The sequence below is a fragment of the Bombina bombina genome, chromosome 9, assembly GCF_027579735.1.
Source record: "Bombina bombina isolate aBomBom1 chromosome 9, aBomBom1.pri, whole genome shotgun sequence".
Taxonomy (NCBI): domain Eukaryota; kingdom Metazoa; phylum Chordata; class Amphibia; order Anura; family Bombinatoridae; genus Bombina; species Bombina bombina.
In genome coordinates this window covers 260,344,808-260,359,427 of record NC_069507.1, presented here as the reverse complement: position 1 = coordinate 260,359,427, position 14,620 = coordinate 260,344,808, and positions in this window count along the sequence as shown.

Below are 14,620 nucleotides of genomic sequence, written 5' to 3'. Positions count from 1 at the left end.
ATGCTGATACTGACTGTTACAGACATGCACAGATACTGACTGTTACAGACATGCACAGATACTGACTGTTACATACATGCACAGATACTGACTGTTACAGACATGCACAGATACTGACTGTTACAGACATGCTGATACTGACTGTTACAGACATGCACAGATACTGACTGTTACAGACATGCACAGATACTGACTGTTACAGACATGCACAGATACTGACTGTTACAGACATGCACAGATACTGACTGTTACAGACATGCTGATACTGACTGTTACAGACATGCTGATACTGACTGTTACAGACATGCTGATACTGACTGTTACAGACATGCTGATACTGACTGTTACAGACATGCACAGATACTGACTGTTACAGACATGCACAGATACTGACTGTTACAGACATGCTGATACTGACTGTTACAGACATGCACAGATACTGACTGTTACAGACATGCTGATACTGACTGTTACAGACATGCACAAATACTGACTGTTACAGACATGCACAGATACTGACTGTTACAGACATGCACATATACTGACTGTTACAGACATGCACAGATACTGACTGTTACAGACATGCACAGATACTGACTGTTACAGACGTGCACAGATACTGACTGTTACAGACATGCACAGATACTGACTGTTACAGACATGCACAGATACTGACTGTTACAGACATGCACAGATACTGACTGTTACAGACATGCACAGATACTGACTGTTACAGACATGCACAGATACTGACTGTTACAGACATGCACAGATACTGACTGTTACAGACATGCACAGATACTGACTGTTACAGACATGCACAGATACTGACTGTTACAGACATGCTGATACTGACTGTTACAGACATGCTGATACTGACTGTTACAGACATGCTGATACTGACTGTTACAGACATGCTGATACTGACTGTTACAGACATGCACAGATACTGACTGTTACAGACATGCACAGATACTGACTGTTACAGACATGCACAGATACTGACTGTTACAGACATGCTGATACTGACTGTTACAGACATGCTGATACTGACTGTTACAGACATGCACAGATACTGACTGTTACAGACATGCACAGATACTGACTGTTACAGACATGCTGATACTGACTGTTACAGACATGCACAGATACTGACTGTTACAGACATGCACAGATACTGATTGTTACAGACATGCACAGATACTGACTGTTACAGACATGCTGATACTGACTGTTACAGACATGCACAGATACTGACTGTTACAGACATGCACAGATACTGACTGTTACAGACATGCACAGATACTGACTGTTACAGACATGCACAGATACTGACTGTTACAGACATGCACAGATACTGACTGTTACAGACATGCTGATACTGACTGTTACAGACATGCACAGATACTGACTGTTACACACATGCACAGATACTGACTGTTACAGACATGCACAGATACTGACTGTTACAGACATGCTGATACTGACTGTTACAGACATGCTGATACTGACTGTTACAGACATGCACAGATACATCACATGCCACAAACAAACACACAGTGTCACATTCATTGTGACCAGTACTAAAATTTAAGAGAAAATATTGACCTGGAGCAAACTGACGTGGGTTCAGTAAATATTCAAATAATGATTCTGTTAAATACATGTTATCCTATATGAACTGTAATTTAAATCCTTCATCATAAATTAATTGAATTTATTATCACAGGTCATAACAGGTGATAACAGGGACATACTTGATGCACATACACAGAGACAGACAGAATGCCAGATACAAATAGCAGAGATACACAAACAGGAAAATGTAAACTGTCACATCACAGAGACACTTACTGGATAATGCCACCAAGAGAAGCCTGGGCCTGGCACAGAGAGACACACTGGATAATGCCACTGAGAGATGCCCAGGGCCTGGCACAGAGACACTCACTGGATAATGACACTGAGAGATGCCCAGGGCCTGGCAAAGAGACACTCACTGGATAATGACACTGAGATGTGCCCGGGCCTGGCACAGAGACACTCACTGGATAATGCCACAAGAGACGCCCAGGCCTGGCACAAAGACACTCACTGGATAATGCCACCGAGAAATACCCGAGGCCTGGCACAGAGACACAGAAAGAACACCAGACACAAACAGCAGAGACACTCACTGTATAATGCCACTGAGAGATGCCCCGGGCCTGGCAAACTGTAACTCACTGGATAAAGCCACAGAGAGATGCCAGGGCCTGTCAAAGAGACACTCACTGGATAATGCCACCAAGAGATGCCCAGGGCCTGGCAAAGAGACACACACTGGATAATGCCACCAAGAGATGCCCAGGGCCTGGCACAGAGACACTCACTGGATAATGCCACAAGAGACGCCCAGGCCTGGCAAAGAGACACTCACTGGATAATGCCACGAGAGACACCCGGGCCTGGTTCAGAGACAACTACTGGATAATGCCACCAAGAGATGCCAGCACCTGGCACAGAGACACTCACTGGATAATGCCACAAGAGATGCCCGGGCCTGGCACAGAGACACACACTGGATAATGCCACAAGAGATGCCCGGGCCTGGCACAGAGACACACACTGGATAAAGCCACCAAGAGATGCCAGCACCTGGCACAGAGACACTCACTGGATAATGCCACAAGAGATGCCCGGGCCTGGCACAGAGACACACACTGGATAATGCCACAGAGAGATGCCAGGGCCTGGCACAGAGACAATCACTGGATAATGCCACTGAGAGACGCCTGGGCTCTGGCAAAGAGACACACACTGTATAATGCCATAAGAGATGCCCGGGCCTGGCACAGAGACACTCACTGGATAATGCCACGAGAGATGCCCGGGCCTGGCACAGAGAAAACTACTGGATAATGCCACCAAGAGACGCCATGCCTGACACAGAGACAATCACTGGATAATGCCACTGAGAGATGCCTGGGCCTGGCACAGAGACACTCACTGGATAATGCCACTGAGAGACGCCCGGGCTCTGGCAAAGAGACACAAACTGTATAATGCCACAAGAGATGCCCGGGCCTGGCACAGAGACACTCACTGGATAATGCCACGAGAGATGCCCAGTCCTGGCAGAGAGACACTCACTGGATAATGCCACCAAGAGATGCCTGGGCCTGGCACAGAGACACTCCCTGGATAATGCCATGAGAGACGTCTGGGCCTGGCACAGAGACACTCACTGGATAATGCCATGAGAGATGCCAGGGCCTGGCACAGAGACACTCACTGGATAATGCCATGAGAGACGCCCGGGCCTGGCACAGAGACACTCACTGGATAATGCCATGAGAGATGCCCGGGCCTGGCACAGAGACACTCACTGGATAATGCCACGAGAGATGCCTGGGCCTGGCACAGAGACACTTACTGGATATTGCCACGAGAGATGCCCGGGCCTGGCACAGAGACACTCACTGGATAATGCCACCGAGAGACGCCCGGGCCTGGCACAGAGACACACACTGGATAATGCCACCAAGAGATGCCCAGGGCCTGGCAAAGAGACACTCACTGGATAATGCCACGAGAGATGCCTGGGCCTGGCACAGAGACACACACTGGATAATGCCACCGAGAGACGCCCGGGCCTGGCACAGAGACACTCACTGGATAATGCCACTGAGAGATGCCTGGGCCTGGCACAGAGACACTCACTGGATAATGCCACTGAGAGACGCCCGGGCTCTGGCAAAGAGACACAAACTGTATAATGCCACAAGAGATGCCCGGGCCTGGCACAGAGACACTCACTGGATAATGCCACGAGAGATGCCCAGTCCTGGCAGAGAGACACTCACTGGATAATGCCACCAAGAGATGCCTGGGCCTGGCACAGAGACACTCCCTGGATAATGCCATGAGAGACGTCTGGGCCTGGCACAGAGACACTCACTGGATAATGCCATGAGAGATGCCAGGGCCTGGCACAGAGACACTCACTGGATAATGCCATGAGAGACGCCCGGGCCTGGCACAGAGACACTCACTGGATAATGCCATGAGAGACGCCCGGGCCTGGCACAGAGACACTCACTGGATAATGCCACCGAGAGATGCCTGGGCCTGGCACAGAGACACTTACTGGATATTGCCACGAGAGATGCCCGGGCCTGGCACAGAGACACTCACTGGATAATGCCACCGAGAGACGCCCGGGCCTGGCACAGAGACACACACTGGATAATGCCACCAAGAGATGCCCAGGGCCTGGCAAAGAGACACTCACTGGATAATGCCACGAGAGATGCCTGGGCCTGGCACAGAGACACACACTGGATAATGCCACCGAGAGACGCCCGGGCCTGGCACAGAGACACTCACTGGATAATGCCATGAGATACGCCTGGGCCTGGCACAGAGACACTCACTGGATAATGCCATGAGAGACACCCGGGCCTGGCACAGAGACACTCACTGGATAATGCCATGAGAGACACCCAGGCCTGGCACAGAGACACTCACTGGATAATGCCATGAAATACGCCTGGGCCTGGCACAGAGACACTCACTGGATAATGCCATGAGAGACACCCGGGCCTGGCACAGAGACACTCACTGGATAATGCCATGAGATACGCCTGGGCCTGGCACAGAGACACTCACTGGATAATGCCATGAGATACGCCTGGGCCTGGCACAGAGACACTCACTGGATATTGCCACCAAGAGATGCCAGGGCCTGGCACAGAGACACACACTTGATAATGCCATGAGATACGCCCGGGCCTGGCACAGAGACACTCACTGGATAATGCCATGAGAGACACCCAGGCCTGGCACAGAGACACTCACTGGATAATGCCATGAAATACGCCTGGGCCTGGCACAGAGACACTCACTGGATAATGCCATGAGAGATGCCCGGGCCTGGCACAGAGACACTCACTGGATAATGCCATGAGAGATGCCCGGGCCTGGCACAGAGACACTCACTGGATAATGCCATGAGAGATGCCCGGGCCTGGCACAGAGACACTCACTGGATAATGCCACCGAGAGACACCCAGGCCTGGCACAGAGACAGTCACTGGATTTAAGGTTTTGTGGTATGTCACAGAATACAGTTTATTGTTGTTTAAACCTGATACATCATTCATTACAATATAATAATTTGTGGCTTGTTTGTTATCAACAAATAACACAAAGAAGATGGTCAGGTTTTTCTCAGGGAACAAAATGAGTTATCTTTCCACAACATGACCCTATCCTTGCCCAGCACAACACAGACAATTAACTGTATCCCAAACTAGCTTTAAAATGAAACTTTACTAAAAACATCTAATGATGATGTTAGCAGATAAATTTGTAAAGACCTGTGCATGAGGGTCACTTATGGACTGTGAGACTGGCAAACACTTTACTACTTTGACAGTGACAGATATTACGATTAGACATCCATAAGAACTGAATCTATCTAACTGGTGACATCTTTCAGATGATAAGTGCAGCTATCTACATAGAATTATTTGGACAGACACCCCTTGTTTTTTAATTACTACTAAAGTCTGCACCACTATAGCAGAGAGAAGTGCTGGGCACTCTTTGATTTCAGACATTGTAGAAAGGCGCGGCTAAATGTCTTATGCAGCTGGTCTCACTAAACCATCCTCAGCACTGTTGTATTGTCTAATTCTTCTTGTGGTATATGAGAAGAGCAAACTACATAGGGAGTATCACTCAGAGATACTTTGTTGAATGGGCACACACTGCTAAAATCTGTGCCCTGCTTAGATTTGACACCAAGTAAGGCACAACTGCAACTGCACTCAGCTTTTATAAAATGGCAATATATATTTAGGTCACTAAAATTTGTGGCATTCTTCTTAAACACTTAGTTTAACTTACACTTTTGCAATCAAATTAACTCTATTTATAGGTTATAAGCAAAAGTTGTCTTCACTGTAACAAAATACAACTTGGGTAGATCTAACTTACAATGCTTAGCTGCATTCTCATGAAGATGCTATAAAATATATTCACAAGTTATAAATATGTGCACATAATTATAAAAAAAAGGTACCGAATAGTGTATTGTGATACACTAGCCAAATAATTATACTATAGCGCTGCAGAATCTGAAAATAATAAGTGATCAACAGAGTAGTCCAAAAGTAGCAGAATAACTATTAATTAAAAACATAATTAAAAAAAAGAGAAATCTGCTTTCAGGCCTCTTAGACAATTATATCTATAAAATACCTTCATTTTAATATAGTTGTCACATCTCATCATTGTATGAAAGTTTACGTCCTATTAACAATACATTGGGGGATATCTATCAAGCCGTCAAATGTGTTGCATTCGCATCAGTACGCTCGCCTAACATCGCGGCCACGTATCTCGATACGCTCTCCTTAGTTATGAAAAAACACGGCAAAAAGACGTGCACCAAGTACAGGTTGATGAGCATCGGACTGTTGTTAACTAGCAGTCATCGATCTTGCGCCTATTTGTCTTTTTCCAAACTTTATTTATACCCTGTCACTATACTAAAATGTTTAACCCCTATCCCGCTGCTCTCCGACCCCGCCGCAACCTATATAAAATATTAACCCCTATCCCGCCGCTCCCCAACCCCGCCGCAACCTAAATAAATGTATTAACCCCTAAACCTCTGGCCTTCCACATCACTACCACTAACTAAACCTATTAACCCCTAAACCATCAGCCCCCCACATCGCCAAAACATAAATTAAGCTATTAACCCCTAAACCTAACAACCCACTAACTTTAAATTAAAATTACAACACCCCTTCTAAAATTACATCTTCAAATAAATTTAAACTTACCTGTAGAATTAAAATTAAATTAAATTAAATAAATTACATATTAAAAAACCTAACCCTACTCAATTAAATATACAATTAAACATTATTAAAAGTATTAAATTACAGAAAAAAAACACTAAATTACGAAAAATAAAAAAACACTATCAAAAATAAAAAAGAATTACACCTAATCTAATAGCCCTATCAAATAAAAAAAAAAAAAAAAAAAAAAAAACCAAAATAAACTACCAATAGCCCTTAAAAGGGCATTTTGTGGGGCATTGCCCCAAAGAAATCAGCTCTTTTACCTGTAAAAAAACAAACAAACACTCCCCCAACAGTAAAATCCACCACCCAACCACTAGGGATGGGCGAATGTGTAAATTTCCGAATTTCGAATGTTAGAACGAATGTTATTACCGAAATTCGAATTATAAATCCGAATGTTGATAAGAACGAATATTCTTAAAAATTCGATAATCGAATGCTATTTACAGTTTTCGAATGCCACTTTCAAATTCGAATGTTTATAATTATATTGAATGTCCACATTCGAAATTTCAAATTTGAAATTCTATTTAACAAATACTATTCAGAAGTTCAATAGTTCATGTGATAGGGAGGGAATCTAGTAAATTGATACATAATGGATACAAATATATCATTTTGAATGTTTCTATATAGAATATTGCATAATTCGAATATTACATTTAAAGAAAGCATTAGAAATACTATTACAAATATAAATTCAAATTTTTCGAAAAGAACATTTTTGAATGTAATCATAAAATTTGAAACCGAACATTCAAACATTGAATGTTAGAATGTTATGTATACATTCAAAATTCGATTCGAACGAACAAATGTGTTAAAATTCGTTTCATTTTTCGAATGTTGCGAAACATTCGCCCATCCCTACCAACCACCCAGGATGACGGGGATGCTCCGCGCCGGATGTCTTTAGGATGGACCCGCTCTGCGATGGATGAAGATAGAAGATGCCGACTGGATGAAGACTTCTTGCCGCCTGGATGAGGACTTCGCGGGCTGGATGAAGATCGAAGAGGCCGTCTAGATGAAGGCTTCTTGCTGGCTGGATGGATCCTTCAAGCAGGATTTACATAACTGTAAGTGGATTGTCTGGGGTTAGTGTTAGGTTTATTTAAGGTTTTTTTGGGTGGGTTTTATTTTTAGATTAGGATCTGGGCATGTAAAAGAGCTAAATCCCCTTTTAAGGGCAATGCCCATACAAATGCCCTTTTCAGGGCAATGGGGAGCTTAGGTTATTTTAGATTTTTTTTTATTTGGGGGGGAGTTGGTTGGTTGGTTGGGTAGTGGGTTTTAATGTTGGGTGGTGTTTGTATTTTTTTATACAAGTAAAAGAGCTGATTTCTTTGGGGCAATGCCCCACAAAAGGCCCTTTTAAGTGCCATTGGTAGTTTATTGTAAGCTAGGTTTTTTTTTTATTTTGGTGGGCCTTTTTTATTTTGGTAGGGCTATTAGATTAGGTGTAATTCTTTTTTTATTTTTGATAATGTGTTTTTTTATTTTTTGTAATTTAGTGTTTTTTTGTGGTAATGTAGTACTTTTAATAAGGTTTAATAGTATATTTAAATAATTTGAGTAAGGTTAGGTTTTTTTAATATGTAATTTAGTTTATTTAATTGGTAGTTTAATTTAATTGTAGTATAATAGGGTAGGTTAATTAATATTTTAAAATAGTTTATTTTAATTCTACAGGTAAGTTTACATTTAATTGAAGATAGGGATGTTGTAATTTTAATTTAAAGTTAGCGGGTTGTTAGGTTTAGGGGTTAATATCTTAATTTAGTTTATGGCGATGTGGGGGGTCTGATGGTTTAGGGGTTAATAGGTTTAGTTAGTGGTGGTGATATGGGAGGCCAGAGGTTTAGGGGTTAATACGTTTATTTAGTGGCGGCTGTGTCGGGGAGGGGCGAAATAGGGTTTAATAACGTTATTTATGTTGCGGTGGGGTCGGGGAGCAGCAGAATAGGGGTTGATACATTTTATTTAGCTTGCAGCGATGTCAGGGGCGGCAGATATGGGGTGTTTAGACTCAGGGTTTATGTTAGGGTGTTAGGTGTAAACGTTGCTTGTTTTCTACCATATTAATCAATCGGATATCTGGCAGCATCGAATATAAGCTTTAACTGCTTTCCGACTCCTATAGATTTCTATGGCATTCGCGGCCTCCAGGGTGGCGGATTGAAAACCAGGTATGCTGGGCCGGAATAGCCGCGAGCGTACCTGTTAACTATTTGGTAAATGGGAAAAAGTGTTAGATAGAACCGAATGTGTATTCGGAACATCTGTAATGACGTAAGCATCGATCTGCGTCAGATTGAGACTGGCGGATCGTATTTTACGTCATACATTTCAACATTTGCCAGTCTGTAGGCTTTGATAACTAGGTCGTATCAAGCTCGCAACAATTACGCTGCAGAATTCCGGCATATTTATGGTTGAGGCTTTGATAAATATCCCCCATTGTATTAACAGCATTATCATAAAATGTCACCACTAGATAGCAATATAAATCAGAGCTGTTGTTCCTCACATTGATCACTGGATGTCACTGTGATATGTTTATGCAAATAAATATTTTGCCACCTTTTTATTTTATAAGGTAAATAAATAGCTATTGCCACTGGTAATTTTGGTCCTAAATGAAGTTGTTATTTTATAAGCAGATGACTGCTGCTGCACTATGTGATAGACAATAAGAAACAGTCTATCTTGCAGAGGAAAACTATGTGTTTGTGAAGCCCCAGGCAAACATCACACAGGACAAGTCTGTTCTCTCTAGTTCAATAGATCTGCATAACTGGCCGCTGGCAAACACCAACACTAGTAACTGCAACCTGTACCTCACCTTGGGAGTGTGTGTCACTGAATAAATGACAACTGAAACAGCAACAAGCATGGCCCTTTGATAAGAATGTATGCAATCTCTTCAGGCCGTGCAGTAGGTACAGTTCTATAAAATATTAGTCAGTGGTGCACGTTCACAAATTTGAGCTGTATGTTTCTGATTTAATGGATCAATGTCACAGAAACTCATTTTACTAGAGTGAGGGTGGCATTCTCACTATATTCTGGACTCAGGGTGGATGCCAATGGTGGTCTTGTGATGCCCCTAACTATGTGTACTGTGAAACCCATAGGCAGGTGCCTAGTTTGTTTTATGACCCCATCTCTGAAGATTTGCAACTGTTTCTCAAGTAACTTGATGTCACTGCAGCTGGATGGAAGCCTGAACTGATACCTAAGGACACATTTTGTTGGACACTCTCTTGGATTTTGATCTTAATCAGAATCAAAATATCCTCCTATGACAGATTGGAAATGAACCATTGTTTTCTGAAAGACAAAATAACACATCTACCTAATTTATCTCATGGAGAAGCTGTCTAGTGCTGTCTCTGCAGTGTGTTTATTGGTCTTACAGCATTACAGATACATGAGATACTTATACAGAAGATATATCTGAACCCACAGGCTGACCTAGTCATTGGTTCTGGTGCTCACTGTAGTAATGCTGGTATTGTGCATAGAAGAAATAAAGTTTTATTAAAAAAAAAAAACTGTGTACATATTATTTCAAATCATTTTATATTAAACTTAATTTGTGTGACTCTACTCAGGACAAATGCTGGCATTACCCAAATAAAAAACAAGTGGCATAAGACATATAGAGGCCCATTATCGAGCTCTGTATGGAGCTTGATGCCCGTGTTTCTGCGAGTCTTCAGACTCACCAGAAACAGCAGTTATGAAGCAGCGGTCACAAAGACCGCTGCTCCATAACCCTCTCCGCCTGCTCTTATGAGGCGGACAGAGATTGCCACAATTCAACGCGATCGAGTACGAACGTGTTGATTCCCTGCTGGCGGACAGGGGGGCGGCGTTGCACCAGCAGCTCACAAGAGCTGCTGGTGCAATGCTGAATACGGTGAGCGTATTGCTCTCCGCATTCAGCAATGTCTGTCGGACCTGATCCGCACTGTTGGATCAGGTCAGACAGACATTTGATAAATAGGCCTCATAAACTGTAATCAGTCATTGTTGGTAGAGTTATACTAACACAGACGTGCCCACATGTAATAGTTGTGCTTATTATTTATAGGTAAAACATGATTAAAGGGACACTCAAGTCAAAATAAACGTTTATGAATCAGAAAGAGCAGCAGTTTTAAGACACTTTCCAATTTACTTCCATTATTAAATTTTACAGTCTTTTTATATGCACACTTTCTGGGGCACAAGATCCTACTGAGCATCTGCACAAGCAAGGTATACGTATACTAGTCTGTGATTGGCTGATATCTGTCCCATGATACAGGGGGCCAGAATATGAGAGAAAAAATAAAATTGTCAGAAAAAAAATCTACTGTTTATTTGAAATTCAGAGTAGGTGTTTTTGCATTGTCTTTTTATTATGCATTTGATTATTATGTAATTCTACTACATTGAGTGGTTTTTAAAGCCACTGGCACCACCTGACTATACCTGACTACATGATGATTTGTATTGCATTGTCTTATCGCTTAACCCTCTGTGGGTATCTTCCTTAGGTAATATGGTACAAAATGTGTAAATCATTAATATGATCATTTAAACGTTTGTTATCAGAGGGATTTTTACGGTACTCACTGTAGACAGATATATTTTTAGCCACCGCCACCAAAATAGTTCAACATGAAGATAAAGGCCCATTCAGGCATGGACCCTTAGTGTTTGCAGACCCCAGATCAGATAAGTTTGTGGGGCCCCTCAGCTCAGCGCCTTTTCCCTAAGTGGATGTCACAGAGCCTAAGTTTTCCCCTGACTTTAGAAATGATCTTTGATGAATGTTTTAGGAGTTTTCAAGGATTAGATTTTTATTGTGGACTCCATCTGTTAATTTAGGATTTGTAATACTGTTTTTTGCTTGTCTTAATAAGTGTATATTTATGTTTTTAGCTATAATGTATTAAAAACATTTTTTTACACATTGTAATAAATTTATATTAATATTTATTTATTCTATTTCCCATCTGAACTATAGAACCTCTTTAAGAAACACACCCCTAACTGTATTTCGATCAGGTGTTACAATAAATTAACATACAGTCTACATGTAAGATTTTTCTGAATATATTATCACCTTATTTATTGTAATCGCTTCTCAACGGCGAAACCCTCCCACACCACTTGCCTTGAAGGAACATATATGGATTATTGGAATTGACAGAGCTGGTTATAGTTATTGTGTTAGTAAAAAGTGGATCTTATCTTACCACATCTGCTTAGGCAAATTAGAGACAGATGTATCAGGGTCATTCTCTGTAGGACAGAAGACATTTTATGGATTTCCTTTACTGTAACACGTCACTTATTAGATTGTACTCATTTAGTTATAGGTCAATGAGGTCTGCATTGTTCACTTTCAAAAGGTTCAAATTGATTCAAGTCCCTTAAAGAGACATTAAACATTTAGGGCTAGATTACAAATGGCGCGCAAACATTAAAATATTGTGCCTGCGTTAACTTGCACACATATTACAAGTTGAAAGTAAACACAAGCGCAAAATTTAGGCTCACTGATATGTATGAATATATATATATATATTTATATATATGTACATTCATATACATGTCTAACTATATATATATATGTACATTCATATACATGTCTAACTATATATATATATGTACATTCATATACATGTCTAACTAAGTGAATGTATTGTCACAGAATGTATGGAAGGGTAGTGGAGGAAAGGTATTTAGGAAACAGAATCCTTCATAGTTTCTATCCACTCACCTCTTCCTAATTAATTAATTAGCAGCACTAAATTCTCAGGCTGCTAATTCCTAGACAGAGAATGTTTTTTTCACCTGCTGAGGGCAGTAGTGAGCAGTGAAAACTTATTTGAGAAAACAGTTAATCAGAAAGTGATGTATTGTTTGTTAGGTTATTCTAACTCGGTTAGTTAGCGTTGCTGCATGTTTTGTAAGCTCTCAGCTAGGCTTTTCTTTTATAGTAAAGTTGTTTTTGAAATCACCTGTGAATGTGACACATGTTTATCTATGGAATGAAAACTGTTTTTTTTCTGCAATTTCAAGTCTACAAATGATAATTATAAGGTGACCAAACATCCCTATCTTTTAGGAACAGTCCTGAATTTAGGCAAGGTGTCCCTATTTTTTCTTTGTGTCAGTTTGTCTCTACTTTTTAAAGGACTATGCTCTGCTTTCCCGGATTGTACGGAAATTGCCCGAATTGGTTTACTGTCCCTTGTCCCAGTGTGTAAATGATAAGAACCAACTTCGGGCTATATTAGAAGTGGAGCACAAAAGTATTAGTGATGTTAAGCATTAATATTACTCAAGTTAAATCAGTAACACACATACACACACACTCACATACATAAACACACACACATTCAGATACATAAACACACACGCACACATATATAAACACACACACATACACTCACATACATAAACACACACATACATAAACACACACACACGCACACATACATAAACACACACACATACATAAACACACACACACTCACATACATAAACACACACACACTCACATACATAAACACATACACACACACTCACATACATAAACACACATACACTCACATACATAAACACACTCACATACACTCACATACATAAACACACACATACACTCACATACATAAACACACTCACATACATAAACACACACACACACATAAACACACACACACACACACACTCACATACATAAACACACACACACACACACTCACATACATAAACACACACACATACACTCACATACATAAACACACTCACATACATAAACACACACATACACTCACATACATAAACACACATACATAAACACACTCACATACATAAACACACGCACACATACATGAACACACACACATACACACACATACATAAACACACACACTCACATACATAAACACATACACACACACTCACATGCATAAACACACTCACATACATAAACACACACATACACTCACATACATAAACACACTCACATACATAAACACACTCACATACATAAACACACTCACATACATAAACACACACACACTCACATACCTAAACAGACACACACACATACATAAAAACACACACATACACTCACATACATAAACACTCACATACATAAACACACACACATACATAAACACACACACACACACATACATAAACACACACACACATACATAAACACACATACATACACTCACATACATAAACACACACACTCACATACGTAAACACACACACATATGCATACACACACATACAAACCCACTCACACACATAAACACGCACTTACATACATAAACACACAGACACACACCCAGACACACACATACACACACAGTCACATACATACAGACACACACATACACACAAACGCACATACACCCAGACACACATACACACACACACATACCCAGACACACACACATGCATAAACATACACACACACACATATACTCACTCACATACACTCCCACACATACATATATAAACATTGGAATTTTAATAGCCAATAGAATGCAAGCTCAATCCTATTGGCTGATTGCAACAGACAATAGGATTTTTCCCCCCTTAATTCCTATTGGCTGATAGAATTCTATTAGCCCGTCGGAATGTAAGGGACGCCATCTTAGATGACATAATTTAAAGGAAACTTCATTCTTCAAGAGCCATCGGAAGAAGAGGATGCTCCGCGCTGGATGTCTTGAAGA